This window comes from Anastrepha ludens, chromosome 4 (assembly GCF_028408465.1).
Source record: "Anastrepha ludens isolate Willacy chromosome 4, idAnaLude1.1, whole genome shotgun sequence".
In the NCBI taxonomy this organism is placed as follows: domain Eukaryota; kingdom Metazoa; phylum Arthropoda; class Insecta; order Diptera; family Tephritidae; genus Anastrepha; species Anastrepha ludens.
The window spans coordinates 25,256,537-25,279,179 of NC_071500.1; the positions used below are offsets into that span (position 1 = coordinate 25,256,537).

The following is a 22,643-nucleotide window of genomic DNA, read 5'->3' on the forward strand; positions in this document are numbered from 1 at the left end:
ACTTACTTCTTTGTTATTACGTTGTTTGTTTGTTTACGTTCTTATTAAAATTTTGACATTCCAAATACCAAATTACATACACCAAATATATGTAAATGGCGCTGTTCATCTACCGAAGTTACCTTGTATGAATTCGCCTTGCCTTGTAAATTGTCAACAAAAGGAATGTCAAAATCATTTGCTTTCTTCCCATTTTCATTTCATTCAACAACTTTCATCGTGTGCGTAAAGTTTAGTTTGCGGATAATTGTTATTAAGTTTCGGAAACAAACGAAAAATGTTACAAATAAGAAATGCATGTGATCGAAGGTAATAATTGGATCCGTCGTATTCCAATTGTTCAATTACTAACGTGACGCTAGTTTTAGTTATAACAAAGTTTCCTGATTTCTTGTCAATTTGTTTTCAAGGCATGAGACAAAGAAACATAGGAGAAAACGTACAAGAAGTGCAAAGAATGCGTAAAGACAACGTAAGAACCGATGATTTTGTTGTTCCTTGTATGCAACTTATTTTGCACAATCGAGAGGCAGAGTAAAGTTTTTCAAATTAAATTGCAAATGTGGTAAAAAAATTGTGCTTTTACAAGTAAATGCAGCAGTTCCACCTAATTCCGATTGTAACATCAGGTTTTTGTGACAGTCTAAACGGCGTGAACAAAACAGTAGGCGAAACCGATATGTAAAGGTAGACAACGCACAGAACTTTTGAGACAACCCACTGGAATGGTGTTATTTTGCCAATTAAATCGTATGAACGAAAGGAAAATATTAGTGTGTCGTTCGTAACGTCTAAATTACCGGTAGTGGCGAAGTGGCAGTGCATACAAGTGTGGGTGGTGGGGCAACGACAAGCGAGAGTGATTACGAATAAAAGTGAAAGTTGATGAAATAGTAAATATGCTTGACGCCAAGGCGCACAATGAATGCGCCTTGCTCCACGCTCTTTACATATGGGCAGGGTCATCCATGTTCCAAAAACTATTCAATTTTTCAGTTGCTTATGGCTAAAGTTTTTAAATTAGTTAACCACATAATTTGATTACCGCATGAAATTAGGAACTGATCTCCATTATTTCAGTCATCAGTTTCAAGTTATTTAAAATTGTTAATATGCCTTCACTTTAATTAGTATTTATATTAGAAGCTTATTAAAATACACTTGTAAACTTTAATTTGCACGACGCCGAGCAGCAAAAAAAGCTTAAAATCTCTAGCGAACGAACGCTTTGCCAGACGATAATAGCAAAGAGAACATATTTTAATTTATTGCAAAATTTTCCCCCAGGCAAATACATTCTACAAAGGTGATATCGCTTAGAGATGTAGCCAAGATCAGACCGTTAACCGGCTCTCAGTGACTATGAAAGAATCAGCTGACACGGCTGACACAGCTGATTGGCTGTTAAAAAAAAAAGATTGTGTTGGAGACATATGCAAAAATTAACACAGCCTCCGCTCATCTTACTTCTTTGCCATCTCAACAACCATGGTGAAAGAACTTAAGGAGGTATGCTCAATACCCACCGTTAACCGGCTCTCAGTTAATTTGAGAGAATCAGCTAATTGGCTAACGTAACCGGGGACACACAGCCTTCGCTCACATCGCTCCGTTTCCATCTGCACAACGTCTGATTGGACGAATGTGTGAAAACGTGTGAAATGAGCGGGTAGATTTCTGCTACTGAGCCCCCGGAGACGTGGCAGTCGCAGTTACTATCACAATTTTGGTTTTCATGATGGCCAAATAAGATGCTGCTCCACCAACAAAACAATCGATTTATTACAACCAAATTTATATAAAAAATATTTTCCAATTTTCTGCAGTAATCGCCTAATATAAACGCAGTAGAGCTTATTTCTATGAGGCCATCTTAAAAATAGGCTTCATGTGCTTAAGCTAGAAATTATTGTGGCTTTGTTAAATTAGACCAAAACAGTAATCTGGTTGTTGTTGTTGTAGTAGCATAAACATTCACCATACATTGAATTCCCCTTCAAAATAGGTGATTATTTTACATTTAAAAAAGGTACTCGAACTTGAAAACCATGATTCGACACAAACATACATACAAGTTTCGTGCATATGTAATGAGAGCATCAAGCTAAGGTCAATGGAAACCATGAGGAAAAGAGCTCTAACATCTTAGTTATATATATACGTACATATGTGCACATCTAAATGCACTTCTGATATAGTTATTAAAAAAAAAAGTTATTAAAAAAAATAGTTATTAAAAAAAAAAAATTATTAGTAAGTTGCCCAAAATTATCATGCCTTTTTAATGAAAATGTCCTCACACTAGGCATATTTATGTAATGTGTGCTATTAACCGTGTATTTGTGTATGTGCGCTCGAAGTGAAAGTTCAGAAAACTAGAATTTAATTATCCACTTAATGTTAAGTGAGATAATTCATAAATAAAAAAACTAATTCAAGTTATCTAAAATCGTGAATATTTAGAAAATAAAAATTAGTTATCTCCTTGATGTTAAATGAGATAAATAATAAAAAATAAAAACAAATTTAACGCCTTGCAAACCGCGAAAGCGCTTTTTCACAATAAACCCGCCGATTCCGAAAATGACTGAAATAGCGTTCAGTAATTGCAGCAGCTATAAAAAATAAGGGTAAATGGTTTTAAGTGCGCCAAAGAAGTGTAAAATAAAAACGCCAAAGGATACAGCGCAACAGCAGTTTATGGTATCAACCTTTGCCTACTTCCCAGCGAATGTTAAGAGCTTCATGTTTCGCAAGGTGAGTACAACATTTACAAATTTTGTTTTTAATTGTTAGAATATTTCTTTTTTATTACTTATCTATTTGTGTACCCCTATTTACATATTATCAAGAAAAAACCGAATGCTATAAGAATGAAAACAAAAAATATGAAACTCAATTTATGCTATTGGAACACCAATAACGAACGTACAGGCTCCCTAACATTTTTACCAGTTTTGACTATTTAGTTATTTATTTTTTACTTTTAAATAAAATATAAACAAACACACTGCGTTGCAAAAAAGATTGCCCCGCATGCCCCCCATCGGATTTTAGTCCGGGGACCGTGATGGCCACTCTAATACCGCAATCTGCTTCTTCTGTAACTAAGTGGCGCATGACGCATGTTTGGCTGTATTATCTTGAAATGTGGCCCTAAGTTATCCATAAAGTTAATCAAGACTTTCGTGAGTAGTGTATTTTTTTTTTTATCTACATACATAAATAATAATTATAATTCCTAAAATGAAAAAATAATAATGAGTAAAATTTCATTAAATAATAAATGAGAAAATGTGAGAAAAATATGAAAAATTGATTATTGCATATATTTTTATTAATTTCCCACAATTATTAATTTTCATAATGGCAGGTGTGCCAATACTTATGCCCGTGACAGTATGTACAATACACATAATGCGACTAATTACAGCCAAACCAAACAAAGTTCTTATCTAAAACAAAAAAAATATAAAGCAGTGTAAACAATAGCACGGATAAATAAACAAAACTAGAAAACGTAGACAATTACTTCGGTTGTCACTGGCGTTATTTGGGTTTTCTGCTGAGATAAAAATTCAATGAAATTTAAGTGGCAGTCATTGTTTTAGTGGGCCCAAGCTTACCGTACCATTATTAGAAGGCTAAAGACTTGTGTTCGCCACTTAACATTTTTTCTCTACTATTATATTTCGTTAAAGTTTGTTTTGTAGCGTACATACATACACATATGTATGTATTTACGAGCATATAGAGAGTGAATAGTGCAGGGCTAACCGACTGGATTGAATTAGCGGTGCCAAGTCATGCCGAACACAGTCGTGGATGGAATGCGTGGGCAAACTGCCTACGAACAGCGGTGAGCAGCAGCTCTGTTAGTGTGTGTGTGTGTGTGTGTGTGCAGATGCATTCTTATTTACACCTGTATGCGTGCTAAACTGAAAGAATTTGAAAGCCATAAAAGAAGCAAAACACAAATCAATGCCTTGAAGTAATAACTAGGTAAAGAAATCTACGAAAATGGAATGCAATTAAAAAGGCGGTTCAAAAGACCAAAAGACTAAGAAGAAATGTTGATCCGCAGCGCTGAAATTAAAAGACAAAAAGTTAGATAAAAGCAGAAAAAAGTAATGCAAGGCAGGAAAGTAAGTTTGGCCGCGCTTAAATTTATAGAAAATTTACATCTTTCTTTTTCTTCAAAAAATACCTCTAAAAGTTTTAATTTTTTTATGGTTTTATGCATCATAAATATTTTGCTGCACATGCATACATATATTCTTCTATATACATACATACATATATGTACATATACCTATAATGTAACCTTTATTGCGCGTTTGGCCGAGCTTCGCCTGCAATTTGTGCTGTGCATCAAACAATTTTATGTTGCCTCTGAAGGGCAATGGCTTCTTGGTCAACTTCAACTACTATATATGTATAATCTACCAAGGCAACAAGATAAATTCGTAACAACAAAATATATTTAGATGCATCCAAAATACAGGGTGGGCCATATAGCATTTGCTTTTTGAACCACCTATTTTTTTGAGAATGGTAACACAAATGACATGTCAAATGTGTTCATAATTTACTTAAAGGTTTGGCATTTACGAAATGGGACGCTATACGCAAAATTGGGAAATATTGAAAACCTATTTCCAAAGTTATGAGTCTTCTTCTTCTTCCGCGGTTACAGTAAATGGCGAGCGTTACCGTGACATGCTCAACGAGTTTTTGTTTCCAAAAATTGAAGAGGATGACATGGACGACATTTGGTTTCAACAGGACGGTGTAACTTGTCACACTGCCAAAGTTACACTCGAACTTTTGGCTACCGTTTTTGAATTCCGTTATCAATTGGCCGCCCGTTGGACTATTTTTTGTGGGTAGCCGTTAAGGACAAATGCTATGCGAACTATCCAGAGACGATTGATGCTTTAAAACATGAAATCGAAGTTGCCATTCATGAAATTGGAGCCAAAACAATCGAAAATGTGCTTAAAAATTGGGTTGATCGAATGGCCTACTGTAAAGCCACGATATTATTTTTCATTTATAAATGACAATGTTCAATCTTCGAAATAAAAAACAAAGCTTGAAAAAATTTTGATTAGTTTTTTTTTTATAGCCGAAAAGCAAATTTTACATGGCCCGCCCCTATATAACCTCATTTTTAGTGGCAATTACGAAAAATCGATCACGTTCTTGAAAAACACATAAAAGAGAGTGCAGTTGAGAGAGTCCACAAGGTACTCTCTTTGTCAGAAGATAACAGTTTTAATCAGAAATTTTGCTAGTCCATTCTGTCAAAAAAGTACCGGGAATTGTTCAATAAAACGCAAAATAATTGTTTAATCATCAAAATTTATTTTGTCGCCTTCTTCAGCTTCTTCAGCGAATTCTCCTCTATCGACTCAAATCGGCGTGCGCGGAGTGGCAGTTTAAGTTTTGGGAAAAGAAAAAGTCACATGGGGCTAAATCCGGTGGTTGTTCGATGATATTTGTCGAGTTTTTGGTCAAAAAAGTGTTAACAATATGCGCCTTGTGAGACGATGCGTTATCATGGTGCAAGATCCATGAGTTTTCCTTCGCATAACTTCCTAATAATATTCTTTATTTACCGTAGAACCATTTGGAACGCAATCCGAGTGCACACACGCTGAATAAACGTTGGGTTCAAAAATTCAGAAACAGTAACAACAAAAACAGAAGGATATCATAATGGAAAAGTGAATTTTGTGCGTCGATTCATCTCTACGGATGAGACTTGGGTCCATCACCATGATTCTTTTGGGATGCGAAGGGAATTTTGTTTGTGGATTACTTGCAAACTGGCAAAACATCAGCTATTCACTTTTTCGCACCAACACAATCTCAGCTTTTGTCGCTCCCTGTTGTAAACGAACTGCTGGCTCATCCCCTGTTACGTCAGCAAATCAGCTGAGCCCTTCAAAATCACTGAGAGGCGGTTAACGGTCTGCTGTTGGCAACACCTTCGGTATTCCTTTCCACCGTGCGATTGGTCCTATAATATATATAGACCTACACGCTTATCGATGCACCTAACTAACTCCCCCACAGAGCCCCACAGGGGTTACATACGTAGTGGTAAAATAAATAAATACATCATATGATATACGATGATATATATATATGTATAAGTTTGTATGTATGTCCATATGCATATAATTGAAAAGTATTAAATAATTTGTGAGGAGGCAATGCAGCGTGGCGGATAGTAAAGTCGAATGCAAGTGAACTGCTAGAGAAGTAGATGGAATAATGAGATGAAGTTCAGCTGCTGAAGAAATGCTTAAATTCACGTCCGCCCAGCGCATACCAATGCTTAGATGGGCGCGCGACCGGTTCGTTCAGTAGTACAGCGCGGAAAGGACACAAAAATAAAAGGCATTGGTGCAGTCCAAATCGCTCGACAGCTTGGAAATTATCAATAAAAGAACTACAACTCACGCAGAGCGGTGGAAGCTGGCGGCGCGATACTGTGGTGTGAAGCTACAAGAGCAATTTTAAACATTTCAATGCCACAAACAATGCAACACAGTGCAATCATTATATCGACGAGTTATGACGGAAGAAGAGAGGAGCCGAGGAGGAGAAGAAATCAGAAATGACGAACAGAATGAAGTAAAACTGAATGCTAGGATTAGTGGTCGAAATGTAATTTGCGAAATTTTCCAAACTTTAGACGTAAAACAATTTTACAACTTAAAAGTTCAGTACGACAAAGAATAAAGAAAGTTTGGAGAAAAGTAGCAGTTAACAATCATAAAGGCGAGCAACGAAAAAAATGTGTAGTCAATGGATAGGAAGAATCGTGTGCATTGTTGTGCGCCGTTGAATCGGAAGTTGCAGATTTGCGAAGTATATACATATGTATGTATGTGTGGCAAGCAGTCATTCGAACGCAAAATCCTCTGAATTTTTTTACTGTTAATGGGGCAAAGTGATCGATTCTAATTGATGGGGGAAGCAACTAAGTTGTAATGGTATTTTTTATGCACGTAAAATTGGATAAAGTTAATAGCAAGTAAAGTTTTTATTGAGAAAGATTCAGAATATCGACGATAAGTATATTTACAGTTCATAGGAATTCTATGAAATCATCAGCTCTTTTATGATTGATTATTTATAATACCAACTCGCCACCCCCTTGGAGAAAGTTTCAATGAGTAGAAGTGCAAATGAAATAAAAAAAAACTGAAATGATATACCTAAATAAAAGAAAATAATATAATACAAAATAAAATAAAATGAAATGAAATGAAATAAAACAAAATAAAATAGTTTAGATGAAATAAAATAATGTAAAACAACATAAATAAAATAAAATAAAAAAAAAATTAAAAAAAATATTAAAAAAAACTAAAATAAAATAAAATAAAATAAAATAAAATAAAATAAAATAAAATAAAATAAAATAAAATAAAATAAAGTAAAGTAATCTCTTCCGACATAGACTATCATGTAAGTCTTCCATCACCACCCTTGCTATTCTCCTGTTCACTCCCAACTAGGGAAGAATGGAAGACAAATCTAACCGAAATCGATGGCCCGCTGATTATATATACAGATGGTTCAAAACAAGACGGCAAAGATGGAAAAGATTCCAAATCCCCTCACATCAATCTATCATTTAGATTACCCGACTACTGTAGCGTATTCCAAGCGGAAGTATGCGCTATCTGGTATGCTGCGAAAACTCTCTTAGAAAATAGAATATCACTAGAGGATATCCGCTTTTTCACCGACAGTCAAGCGGCCGTTCGAGCACTCAGCTCCTCTTATACCCACTCAGATGTGGTTCGATCCTGTCTCTTATCTCTTAACGAGATAAGTGTTCAGAATTCTGTCCAAGTTATCTGGATACCGGGTCACAGTGGATTCGAAGGTAACTGCAAAGCTGATGAGCTCGCAAGAGCTGGAGCTGCGCAATCAAATGTTAGTGACTTACCCGCAATCCACATTCCGCTCTCAACATGTAAAATGCTCATCGATCGAGAATTTCACAGCATTGCTGATCGGAGGTGGCGAGTGGAAACTACTTGCGTTACGACCAGACAAATCTGGCCATCCTACAATCTGAAACAGACAAAAACCCTTATAAGTCTTTCGAAACACGAACTAAGGCATATAACATCTCTTATCACCGGCCACTGCCTTTTGGGCACTCACGCACGTCGGCTCGGGGTTCCTCAGAACGACCTGTGCAGATACTGCGAGGACGAAGATGAGGAAGTATCGAGCAGACATTTGCTGTGCAGTTGCCCGGGTCTAGCCAGAAGTCGACTCGCTCTTCTAGGCTCTCCAACAATTGACAATCTTTCAGTATTCTCGGACCTGAAAATCGAATCTCTCATCAAATTTTCGAAACGAATTAATATCTTTGATCAAAATCTACAATAAAAATCTCGGTTAGGTGGGGAAATCATTTAAAATAATGAGCTCTAGGGCAACACAACGGACCCAACTTGCGGTCTATGTGGTACTCCGATGCGGGGTCACCCTTAAACCAACCAACCAACCAAAGTAAAATAAAGTAAAATAAAATAAAATGAGATATGAAGTAAAATAAGATGAAAATAAAACCAAATAAATAATAAAAAAGACAAAATAAAATAATTTCAATAAAATAAAATAGTTCGGATGAAATAAAATAATATAAAATTATAAAAAAAAAAATTAATAAGCGTAAATATTTAAATTAAATTTTAAATAAAAGAAATGTAAATATATTAATACAAAATAAATTTATAGAATAATTTAATAAAAAACGAAATAGTTTATATTAAATAAAATATTATACTATAAATAAAGTAATAAATAAATTGTTCGAATACAATTTTGTAAGCGCTAAAGGTAAATACAAGACTCTATAAAAAATTTTCTATTTGTGATTCTCTATTTTAATTCTTTTTCCTTTTGATTTTTCAACAATTCCAATTTTCATTTATCACTATGGACGTACAGTTTGCCGAAATAAAATATATTGTATTTTCAGAAAATAAACAAGATTTTTTATCGCATATGCAGGTTGAATGCCTGCGATATTTCAAAATGTTTCATATATCTATTTCAAATTTGATTTATTGAATTACGCTGTGCATTTAACGCTCTCTGCCAAATGCACAAAGTTGCGCTGCCATCTATACTCATAACAACAAACAAACATATGTTATATGCACGTTAGGGATGTCCTAATAATCATGTTTCTTTTTTTATATCGAAATACAATAAATTTTGGTATTAATATATTTATTTCACGAAATTCTCTAAATTTGAAGTTGATTACAAAAACTTTTAATACAAGAGGTTTGAGGTCAAAGGGCAACGTTCCCGCTACAGTCGATACGACCCGGATTTATATCCTGCAAAGATTGTCACCTCAGCAGTATTTCCCAAAAATGTATGGGTAAACTGTTACAACAACAACAACTGCAAGGCGAAAGGCCAGCCAGATAGTTCTACAGGCTGGCCCAAGTAGTTTTTTTTTCTCATAGATTTTTTTAGAGAGACAGCTCTTTTCCACTAGAAATCTTTATAGAAAGTTGGTATCATATCTCCGCGGAACGAAGAGAATCGCTCCAGTCTTTAATAGCATTAGGAAATACTGCACTTCTGTTTCCAAAGTCAGTGTTGTGTAGCCCGAATAGAGCGTTTATTGAAAATATGTCAAAATCATATTTTCTGGCGAAGCTCATTTTCATCGCGGCGGGTAAAAGTCCGCATTTTGTTTGAAAATGGTGCTGAAAGCGTTATTTCGATCAACGGTGAGCGCCTATCTAGATAAACAAATTTTTGTGGCCATTGAAGACATAAACCTCGACGATCTTTAATTTTAGCAGGATGACGCGCCATGCCGCAGAGCTCATGCCACAATCGATCTTTTGCGCGCCAAGTTCGGTAGTGGAGTGCCGTGAAGGATCGATGTTATCCGAATAATCCTTTAACGATTCAAGCTCTTAGCTCTTAGAATAACAAGTAAGCCGTTTGTGAGATAGAGCCAAGAGCCGTAACTAAGGTATTGGAAAATCGGGTTAACAGAATGTGCTGCCGTGAAGCCAACCGAAGCAGCCATGAAAGAAATAGCAGCCTGAAAAAGAATTTAGAGATTTTTTTTTAAATATTTTAAAATAAATCACCATATAGATCACCCTATAAGCTTATATGCTTATGCGCGCTACCAAAACATACAGAATGCATTTTTAATTTTAAATCGTCGATTTGCTTTTTTGTGCAGTTTGTTATTCGAAAAAACTGATCCAAATTCAGCAAACTTTCCTTTAGCAAGTAAACAACGTTTAAGAAATGTTGATATGATTGTGAGGTTAGAATATTAGAAACGAAACTGACGCTGCTAGAAATAAAATTTGCATGCGCCAAACACCAACGTCCACCAACTGCTCAGATTGAAGCTTGAAGCAACTCAGAATCATTTTAGGGGTAGAAAAGGAGAAGTGGGCATTGTAAGCCATAAAAAGTAGAGTTTCTTCTATAACTTCAATTTAAAACTATATTTTTAACGAGAATTTATTAACCACTGTTTATTCACAGAAATTATATGAATGAAATATTATTTAGACTTAAATTGGGAAATTTCGCACGCCGAATGTTATCTTTTAAAGCTGATTTTATTTCCCTAAACTCTTATCCTTATCCTATTCTAAAGGCGTCAAATCGGGTATTTTTTCAGTCTTATTGCAGCAGAATATCGTGAAATTATTCTTACCAGGAATTTCGTTTGCAATAAATTGATTGTTTCATTAGATGTTTGGTACGTTGCGTGATCTTCTGAAACCGCAGAATGTCAATACGAGCATCCATATCATCAAAAATATATCAAAAAAACTTTGTTAAGACATTCACTTTTATGCGGCTCATGAGCGTAATCGAACTGTTTTCAGTAAGTTGTGCGTTTTCTACATAACTTCTATCAATAGAGACGCCATCAAATTGTGGCAGCTTTGGAGCGGCTTAAGAAGTTCGCTTGAGTTTAATAGTATTCATACATATTTTTTTTTTCATTCAAAATAATTTTGTTTTTAATATTTTGATGGTGTTTAAGCATGTTTTTTCCGGGATTCAAGCAACTACCAACTATCAGTAGTCACTTCAGTCACTTCAAAAGCGGTTCTCTGCATTTTGTCATGAAGTAGAATCATCCTTTAAAGTAAAAGTAAAATAATGACATCCCTAATGCTCATTTAATATAACGATATCACATTGCGCAATTTTTGAATTGTGTGCATCCATACTGAAACTATTTGCGACATTTAAAACGACAGCTAAATTCATGTATTTTTTAATATTCACACTTTTCACTTTTTAGCGGAGTTGTAAAATCATATATATACTGTGGAACAGTTATATAACACTGTGGAACAAATTCAGGTTAGCAAAAATTAGGTCCATTCTGAGAGTGGCGGGTGAAAATAGAGGCGAAATTAGAAGTCCCGTATCGCGCCGTTTTTTTATGTTAGTTCGAATTTTTTTTTAATCGGCCTTCGAAGTTTGCAGTCAAATGCCGATTTTCAGTATATTGTTTCATAAGTACCACAAAAATTTTCGAAATCAATTTTTTCAAAAATTGTAATTGTTGCACAGGTCTCTAGCAATAATAATACTTTGGCTTTTACAGATTGAAAAAATATCAATTAGTCGACGAGTTATAGCCAAAAAACCATATAAACAATTTTGCTCCGATTTCGAACTTCGAAGGCCGATTAAAAAAAAATTCGAACTAACATAAAAAAACGGCGCGATACGGGTCTTCTAATTTCGCCTCTATTTTCACCCGCCACTCTCAGAATGGACCTAATTTTTGCTAACCTGAATTTGTTCCACAGTGTAATTCACAAAACAGTACATACATACATATATATGTATTTGGGCTACATCATCTGACTTTTGTCGGAAGTTTACTATGCAGTCGTGCTCACATATTCAAGGGGTTCCGGTGGTCAAGAGCTCGAAAATTTAGAGTATTTTCAGGTTTTTTTTACAATAAAAAAATGAGAAACGATATTTACATTTCTGAGGCTTTTTATTTAACTTCTCGTACATACAAAAATGAAAAAAAAAAAAAAATTTAATTTTAATAATTTAAAAAATTGCGCAGGGTCAACCCTCTTGAAAAATTGGACCTGGACAAAAACCAGAAAAATTATTAATCACTATGATTGTAGCTATGTTCCGCTACTAGAATACAAAAAATTACAAAATGGCGCGTTTTTGAATTTCACACTCTAAATATCGGGGTGTTTCAGTTTTTTAATCTAACAAATAGGAAATAATTGAAATAATAATATGATTCTAGTACCCGCGATATAGCCTTTGTTGTTGTAAACAACATATTAAAATTTCAGACGATTCGGTTCAAGTTTTTTTTTTTGTTTTTTTTTTTTTACGAAACCAGGCCGAAAAGTGTCGTACAGGAGCGCGCAGACCACTCTCTACCTAATTAATGGGCTGCAGAAGCTATAATATTGGGAATTTCCGCATGAAAATTTCACAGTATATTCCTATATTTTCGAATATCGAAAAAACAAAAAAACCGATTTCTTCAAATTTCTAGACCATCGGGTCCTCCCTTAAGTCACCTCTTTTTATTATATTCGCAAGGTTTTTTGTGCTAAATTTCTTTGGTAGATTTTTCATACAATTTTAGTTGATTGTATAAGAACCTTGAAAATAAATTTTTCCGACTTTGTATAAAATTCATAAAAATTTAATCATTTAAAAAAATTATCAAATTTTTCAACTTTTTACCAAAATCTTCAGAAAACTTCGTTGCATGCAGTTTCATGGTCCATTAAGTTTTATTTATTTATTCACTCATTTAATAGTCTATGCAATATGCAATATTTCTTAGAGACTATATCCTTTTTGGGTGCGTGCGTTTTGATGTTCTTCCACAAATGGAGGGACCTACAGTTTTAAGCCGATTCCGAACGGCAGAGGAGCTTTTTCATGGCGGAAATACACTCCCAGGTTTGCCATTGCCTGCCGAGGGGCGACCGCTATTAGAAAAAACTGTTCCTTAATCTTGGCGTTTCACAGAGATTCGAACCTATGTTCTCCCTCTGAATTCCGAATGGTAGTCACGCACCAACCCATTCGGCTACGGCAGTTGAAAAACAGATTACTCTAAAATAATTCAATCAAAAACAAATTAAACTTATAATTTACTAGTTTCATTGTATTGAATGAAAGAAAAGGTAATATTTCCTGTAATTTACAGAGAAAGAATATTAGATAATACTAAGAATTTAGTTCAACAATTCATTTAGTAACAACAAATTGAAGTCGTATTTTGTTGAAGAAAAATCTAGGCCAATATGATTTGAAAGCGCATTAAATTCTCTCAGAGTTCTAGAAATTGGAGCAATGGAAGCATAATTAGTTCTCACCACTCCTGAAATTCCATTGAAATTAATTTTCTTGAGTAGCGATGGGGAGTCAATCGCCCCACATATCACATGAAAAGGAAAGTGAGGAAATTATTATTAGTGCGATTGTATTATAATTGGCTGGAAAATCACAACCAGCGTTTGCTCGAGAGCTTGAGCACCTTAACCTTAATAAAGTTTTTGTTTATCGCACTATTACTCGTTACAGTGATACTGGTAACATCGCGAAACGTTAAGGAGGTCGTCATCAAAATACTGCAACGACATGTTAAATGCTTGTGAAGTGAAGAAGTGACTTGAGCGAAATTCCCGATGAAGTGCCAAACCGTTCAGACGAGAATTTCAGTCATCGATTGACCACAAGGGGGCAGCACCCGTCACAGGTAATGCTTTGGGCCCCTGTAACTGCAGATGGGCACTCTCCAATCGTTTTCATCGAGCCGGGCGTCAAGGTAAATGCGAAATATTATCGGGAAAGTATTCTGGAGGTCGCTTTGAAGTCGTGGGCAGACAAACATTTCGTTGGCAGACCATGGACGTTTCATTAGGACTCGGCGCCGTCTTACAAAGCTTGAGTGAACCAAAAAAAAACAACGTTCCGTACTTCATAACGTCCACGCAATGGCTCTCAAATTCACCAGACGCGCATTCGATGGATTATTCTCTTTGGGCCATTTTGTAGAACAAGATCCGAACTAAAAGATTCATCAGTCTCGAGGCGCTAAAGAAAGCAATCGATCACGAGTGGGCCAAAATACCTGCAAGTCAAGTTCGGGCAGCTTGCGATTCGTTTCTAAACCGTCTCAAGGCCATAGTCAAGGCAAAACGTCCCCTTTCTGTGTTAACCTCGTAACTTCTTTTTTTTCGAAATTGAGATTTTTAGTTAAAAACACTCCTTAGCACTCCTGTTACGTAAAACAAAACATACAATGTTTATAATGATTATAGAATTTTTTTCAGAGCGTTTCGAGCGTATCTACTACAAGTATCGTATCAACTAAGTTATAACTTTTCATAGAAGTTAAGTAACTCTAAAAATTTTTATCGATTTATTGAAAATTATGATTTTGTAGATACGAGGTAAACACAGAAAGGGGACGAAAAGTTAGTGGTCATATCGAGCAAAAGTAAATTGATTCTTAATTTCGTATTATTTTCACCTTTTTTTACTTTGAATTGAATAAAAGTAATTTTCCAAACTAAATTTATGGTCTTTTGAATTGGTTGCACTGCGAGTGCCGGACCCTGTAATATCTAGTGAAAATTTTGGCAGAGTCAGCAACAATGCTTTCGAAAGGCAGAGTCATCGGTATTCGGTAGATTGCGCAAAGGTACCAAAGGAGATGTAGCCGTCCGATTAGCATTAGTGACGTCTCGGAAACAGCAACAATATTCGATTGACTGCGACGAGTATGAGTAAACAAACACTGTGAACATATCAGCCCGCATTATTTCCACGCACATTAGCTTCGTCGGCGACGATGTGACCCAATTTATGAAATCATTATTCAATTCTCCGTAAACTGTATTTTTGTGTCTTAATTTTTTCGTTAGTTTTTTTATTTTTTCTTTTTTTTCTTTGGGGTACTATTTCTAATAATTTCAACTTCATATCCCATTTTGACCCTGAATTTTTTCCAGCTTCCGTTGTAGCTATTTAAGATGACTAATCGCTAAGTATCCAATTCCCAAATCTCCATTTGTATCCTACCTGTTGTTTATACCCATTTACCTGAATTTGTTTTGCCTCGTTGACTGACGCTGGCTTCTAATACCTGTAGTAGTTGTGCTACCTGTATATATAGGGCATATAGATGTGTGTATTCGTATTTGTATGGCTGCGTGCATGTATGTATGTGTGTATTCGTATTTGTATGTATGTATGAATGCATGTAAGAATGTTCGAAGCAAAGTAATATGAATATAAATCATAGGAATGTGTCTGCTTTAGCGAGGCAATCAATAGAATACATGCCGAAATTGCTTGGCAGCTTCTGGCAACAGAAATGGAGTAAACTCGTTTATTTCTCAGTTTTACTAAGTAGTACTTGTTCATTTCAGTTTTGAGTAATTATCTTATGGGAAAAGTATGCATTTATTCTCCTCCCTAAATTGCTTAGTACCAAATGATCTCCTGTGGCAAACCAATTTCATTCAATTAATAGGGACTCGTTTTTGTAGTAATCCGGAAATGTATTTTCCGATTGCGATAGAAGATAGCAGCGTTTTTATGATTACAGCAATATATTCATACAAAACAATCTGCGTAAGGTGGTATACATACGAATATGTAGAAAAAAAGAAGAACGAGATTTATTTAACATTAATTGTTTAAAGTTCTTTTCTAATGTACGAGTGTTGCTATTTATATTTCTAGCCTTGGGCACTTGGATGTTGTCAGGCGCCATCTGGCATTTCCATTGGAAAGTTTGGCATATTTTACCACACACGCCCTCAGGAATGATTATGTGTAGGCCATATTAGGGTTGTTTACAGTGGCTTTAAAAATTCTTCTCTGCAAAAAATAGGAATCAAACGTGAACATTTTCGTGTGACTAGTTTTAGTCCAATCGTAGAGCTGCAACCTCTGACAGCCTATAGCTACTGCTTGGCCCGTGGACATGCCATTGATGCCTGTTTATGTAGTGAACTGCTTGATACAAGACAGACATCTGCTATAGCCACCTCTAGCCTGAGAGAGGCAGACGCTATATTGTGCCTTACGGCTGAAATGTGTTATGTGGATTGTTCATAGCTTCGGTGCTTATCATCGACCTTACCAACTTGGTCGCTTTCGGGATCATTGCACGTACTGAGCCACCTCATAACAACAAGATGACAACTCTCGAAAAGGAAAAGCTTTGCTAATAACTAAACAATTCTGAAGTGAGCTAAAATTTTTTGGAACATGTCAAACAAGTCTATTCAAACAAGACTATTGTTCGAGAGCTGAAGAGGCAGTCCTTGACCGGATATAAATCTGGTAATTAGGGTGATGTTTAATAATGGGTTATTCAATAGGTGCGCTTCAACTTTTTTCCGATAGGGAGGGCGAACGACGCAATATTTTTTATTTTTCGCTTGTCATTTGCAAACTTCATTAGTATACATTTCATAATGGAACGCTACACACTTGAGCAACGATTGCAAATCGTGCAAATTTTTTATGAAAATAATCGTTCTGTTGCTGCTACTTTAAGAGCATTACGGCCATTTTACGGTCCAGCCGGCGACGATTTGAGAGCTCAGAGCCAATATTGAACGCGAAATTGCTGGAATTTCGGCCGATTTATGCAAAAGAGTGGTCGAAAATTGGGTTCAACGATTGGACTTCGTAAAACGTGCACGCGGTGGTAATGCAAAAGAAATCGAATTTCATACTTAAATGTATATGTTCAAACTCGATAATAAAAAAAAAATTAGTTAAAAAAGTCAAGCCGTTTGTGTTTTATTCAAATAAGTTCAAAAGTTGAAGCGCTCTTACTGAAAACCCCTTTATAATACGTTTTCGTTCTCTGCATCTTTCCTTGCTATTGTGTTTCACAACGCCATTCTTAGCGAACTACCTGTAACCAGGAATCCATATTTTGCTTATCGATTATAGCAGTTTGGCTGCCCGAGTAAAAAGTAATAGGCCGACCAGTAGCAGTAGAGGTTACGAGCCAAGAAAAACCGCTGATTTTATCACTGCCTTTTTATCACGTTGCAGTGCGCAGGCGGACCACCTGTTTCATTACAGATTTTAAATCTGTAAAAATAGCCTTGGAACCTGAGCCCAGGGGAATGATATCTTTCCATTTGTTTCTCTCTAGGTTTCTTGTGAACAATTTCTTGCCAAATTATTGTACATAAGCAGTATATATCCATCAGCCCTATTATCGGGGAAAAATACAGATGCGTTGGGTATATATTGTAAATCGATGGTCTAAGTAGGTCCCATAAAATCAGCCCTAAAGAGACTTCGGAATTCGATACCAAGTGACATTGAATAATGTAAAAAAAATTAATTAAAGGCTATAGCGGCACTTTTCATACACGCAAAGCATACCACGAAGCTCCATGATTGTTAAGACATTTTTCAATTCCATTTACTTAAATTACGCCATGACCTAAAATTTGGTTCTTACTTATTTGTATACAAAGCAAGAAAAACAAAAACAACAACAACCAAAGCACTCCGCCGCAAAAGATTTGTGCTTGCAAATGAGCGAAAGCAGTAAGAAAAACAAAAGTTGAGAACTCATCAAATGTTAAAAGAAAAAAGAAATTCGTAAGAGGGAAAAAACTCATTCTCGGTATGCTGTTGCAACTTTTGTTGCTCAACAAGACAAAAACCTACTAAAGTGGAATTTGGCGTACAACCTCATCATCTGCCACAAATCCTTTGCAATGGCAAATCAAAAGCATCGAGAGGCAGGCAAGTGGAAAAGCAATATGCCTGGGAGACACACAAGACCAAAGAATTGTGGTAAATGTAAAAACAAAAATAACATTTGCACATTCTTGTACGCCAACAAACCAACAGATTAGTAGTAGTTGTGCAGCAACAATAAAAACTACAACACACGGGTAAAGTCTTTGCAGTTAGTTGCTTTGCTGCAGTGAGGCAGTTCTCGCTGCCTTAAGGCGCTTCCTTTTTAGGCCCATAGAAAATATTTCTTTGATTTCCATGCATGTAAGTAAGTGCGTTTGTGTTAGTAGTTTTAGTTAGTCGAACATCGAACAAATTTTTTAATATAAAAGGTTTTGTAATAAATAACAGAAACGATCCTCAACAGATGACTGTAAGAATCTGAACAGCTTCGACCCTAGTTTCATTACGCTCCTGATGTTTTTTTTTTTATTTTAAGAAAGATTAGTTGTACTGTTTTTTGTAATAGTTCTTTACTTCTAATTAAAAATGTCATTTAAAGGAATACACAAAAAAATTCAATGTGTTTACTCAACGCGAACAAACGATTATAATTATGAAAGACGATGTCTCCCAGACCAACTTAACCGAATACAGTATTAGTCCACGTTCCACGAACATTTTAAGCCGCAAAAATTACGGGGTGTCGCCGAAGATGAAAGGCTCGTACGGATTAAGATAAGTGCGCAAGAAAGCTTAGTTCAAGCCAATGTTTGTACATTCGATATATGGATGAACTTCTTTCATAAGTTTGATAGATGTTGTAGTACCTTCTCGACTTTCCTTCATATCTTTCCTCGATTGGATTGATTTCCTGGTGAAACCGAAAAGCTTGCAAGCAAAATGTAATGCTGAACGTATTTGCAGAATTGCTAATCTATCCACGCAATAGTCTTTAAGTAATCCGTCTGCTTAGTTTATAAAAACGGGTTCAAGGTTTTACGAGCACTTACTAGCAGCACTTGGTGAATTCTAAAATTGAATAATTTAAATAATGTTGCCCACTATAGAACCAGTTGCTCTTAAATGGAACACCACTGTGATTTTTCAAATGCTTTTGCATTTTCTTAAAGTAAATATATTCAAAAATATGTAAAAAAAATTTTAACTTAAAATCTTGAAAATTGACGGGTTATACCCAATACAATAAGTGCAGGTAGTGAGTTACAACGGCCAATGAAAACTTTAAACGCGTTTTTCTCAAAACGACTTTTCTGAACACGGGGCCCTCGATTTCTCGAAGCCTTATGAACCGATTTTAATTTTTTTTTTTATTTTTCTATTGGCTACAGTCGTATATAGCCGTTTTTAATAATTCAAGATTCAGATTAAGAATTTTTTGGGGTTTTTGCTTTCCAGATGATTTTTCACCCCTGTATCGTGGCCACCAGGGTGCATCAGTTTTTTATAACGTCATTGCATTAATATTAATAACAATTGTAATTTTTAATATTTTTTAATAAAAATTTGTGTCAGTATAGTTGAATATATGTTAAAAAAATTATAATTTGTCCGATCCTCAAATAATCATCCCTACTTATAAAAAAAATTCATGAAAATCACTTAATTTTCACGCGTTCACAGTGGTGTTCCCCCTTAAGGCACAAAACTAGTGTTTCAAACAAAACTATCGATTTTTTAAATACTACATTGTTGTAAATTTGATAGCTGAATAAAGCGTTGAACGCTTTGTATGGAGTTCTAGTTTTATCCCTCATTTTAAAGCTGGTCTACCCAGTAAATAAATATGCAATTTCTGTAACGAACTTACGAACCTGCAAATTTTTGCTTTTAGGTTACGGCTTTACTTAAATTGACTGCGATGAGAGAATGAGACTTGCCATACGCTCACTTTTATAATCTTTCAGAAAAATGTGAATATAATTATTTTTAAGACGACATTTATTTGACGTGACTTCTTCTCAAACAGCTAGAAAAAGCAGGAAAGAGAATATAAAACAAAAAAATATAATTTTCTACGGTAGGGAAAGTAAGCCAAGACCAACTACTTTTGAAAGGCACCACTTAATCTTTACTGGAGGCTTGAAAACTAGGATTAGTAGCTTTTTTAATTAAGAAAGTGCCTCTCTCCAAATCATTTACTTCCATTTTGGGCTGCTAAAATATTTTTGAAATATTTAAAGTTGATACCTTTTCAAATTACATTTGTTCTCCATACAGCCAGCGACAAAATAAAGTGTACACCACATTTTAATAAGCTTTGAGCATTTATTTATTTTTTTAGTTAGTTTTTTTGTTTTTTTTTTTATACGACAATAAAAACCGCATAACGTAAATATTCAAACTTTTTACAAAATTTATAAAAAATCGTCGAATTTTTATCAAAATTTCAAACTTTCTTCATAATCAGAATTTCTGTAAAAATTCCGACTATCCAATTTTGTGGTCCATTAAATTTTGTGCAAAATTCAAATGGCTCAAAAGTTACGTTTTCCTCCAAATAAAAAAAATTCGAGCATTCGTTTTCGAACAAAAAACAAAAAATGGTTTGAATTTTTATAAATGTTGTACAAAGTTTGAAATTTTCCGTTATATGGTTTTTGTTGTATGTAGTATCTATTGTTTGTTCTATTAAAAATAATTGAAATTAAAAAAAAGCGAAAACATGTTAATATGCGGTGCACACTTTGTTTTGACGCTCATTGTATGTATGGACATCTTTATGCATTGAAAAAAAGAACAAAAAGGAAGTGGATCATTGCGCACAATATTAAATGCTATTCTTTGTGTTTTTGTTTCCGAAAAATTTTAGCCGAGAAGCAGATGCGGGAATGAGACGCACACCTTTGTATCGCACAGGTAACAAACTGGAGCCAGGTAAATGCAGCGTGCATACAGTGGACTATTGAAATTTGCGACATGCCGCTGCTGCAAACTAGCAAAACCGAGCTACTGTAAAATGTTGATTCTTATTGGAGTGGCGTATCATTGTTGCAAAAACGCGTTGCTTATTACCTATCACAATGATTCCTTTCTTGTCCAAGGCTTGAATATATGTATTCTCTCTCGTCGGAGTAGACAGGCGAAACGGTACGTTTGTGGGGCTTTAGGGGGTTTCTCTTCTCTTTCAAATACACGTGCATATGCATGGGTGTGTGTGTGCGTGCGTGTGTATGGTATGCAAATGCGCACAATATTGCTTAACATTCAGTTGGTCCTACCTTACCTTCTTCCTCTACGCCCATATTCTTCTACTACCTTTGGCGTTGAAGCTTTACAAATGTTACAAAAGTACAAACTTCTCAAAGCACAAAAATAGGAAATAAAACTGAAATGAAAAATAGAAGAATAAATTAAATAAAACAAGTAAGGCAGTGCTAAATTCGGTCCGTACCGAGTTTTATATAATATATTAGTTTGGGGAAAAAGAAATCCATTATTTTTGCGTAAAATTTTTGGGCAAATGGCTTGAAAAGGGTTTATTGGTTGAGCTTTAGCTCCTGGGCGATGCTACGACTACTAACATGCCGGTCAACTTCGATTATTTCTGTGATTTTATCGACATCGAAAATGTTTGAACGGAATCGACGAAACGAAATTGCACCTAATCAGCGGTTCCAGTAACGGTACCATGCACACCATTCACAATTCCAGCGGCCTGGCTTACATTTTCGCCTTCATCAAAACTGTTAAATGTATCGAATTTTCTCTTTTTATTTACCTAAAAGTGGGCTGTGCCAGCGTACATTTTTCAAAACTTTACTTAAGCCGTAATTTTTAGGGCTCTTCGTTTGTACCAAATTTGAGTAATTTTGCTCTATTTATAAGAGGCATCATGTTTTTAGGTTTATTGGAAATTACCATTACATGGGAGGTGGGCACGATTATTGACCGATTTCGTCCTGTTTCAAAACCATACTACATATATTACCTTGGACAAGAGTAAAAAAGAAATTCGCATTTCGTGGTGTTGAACATTTCGCAAAATGCAGGAATCAAATGAAATTTGTTCAATAATAGTAATTGATTGCATTTTGTTTACATATTTTATTTTATATTTTTTTAATTTTATTTACATTTTTTATTTTATTTATAATTAAAAAAAAATTTTTTTACATATTTTTTAATTACATTATTTTTTTAATTTTTTAATTTTGTGTTTTTGAATTAAACAAATTTTTTTTTAATGTTTTAAATTTTTTTATTACTTTGTTTACATTTTTTTATATGTTTTAATTATTATTATTTTTTTTTAACAAGTGAAATTTATTTTTTTATATTTTTTTAAATATTTTATTTTATTTATAATTTTATTTACATATTTTTAATTGAAATTTTTTATAAATTTTTGAATTTTTTGTTTTTGATTTTTTTATTTTTATTCATTTAATTTTTTATAACTTTTTTAATTTTTTTTTACATATTTTGTTTAATTTATTATTATTATTTTTTTACATATATTTTAATTAAATTTTTTTTTAATTTTGTGTTTTTTATTTATTTTTGTTTTTTTTTTGTTCTTTGTTTTTTTGAATGTTTAACATTTTTTTATTACTTTCTTTACATTTTTTTAATTATATGTTTTTATTAAGTGAAATTTGTTCAATAATAGTAATTTATGCAATGTTATTTTATTTATTTTTTTTGCTTATTTTATTTATTTTTTTTGCATATTTTATTTTATTTATTTTTTTTTTACATATTTTTTAAATACATTTTTTTTTTAATTTTGTGGTTTTTTTTTTATTTATTTATTAATTTTTTTTGTTTTTGAATGTTAAACATTTTTTTTTTTTTTTACTTTGTTTACATTTTTTTAATTTTTGTTTGTTTATATTTTTTTA

The 22,643-nt window shown here is 34.3% G+C and overlaps 1 protein-coding gene across 15 annotated transcripts in view; it reads left to right on the forward strand.

Annotated features, from left to right (window-relative positions):
• Positions 1 to 217: 217 nt before the first annotated feature.
• Positions 218 to 22,643, forward strand: part of LOC128861275 (bifunctional heparan sulfate N-deacetylase/N-sulfotransferase) — a 377,981-nt gene continuing 355,555 nt past the window's right edge. For 4 of the 15 annotated variants that reach the window (XM_054099278.1, XM_054099282.1, XM_054099287.1 and 1 more), the window contains exon 1: positions 218 to 2,757. The gene's annotated coding sequence lies outside the window, so the exon portion shown is untranslated. The remainder of the gene's footprint in view (positions 2,758 to 22,643) is intronic. The other 11 variants (XM_054099285.1, XM_054099279.1, XM_054099281.1 and 8 more) reach the window with 11 other exon arrangements.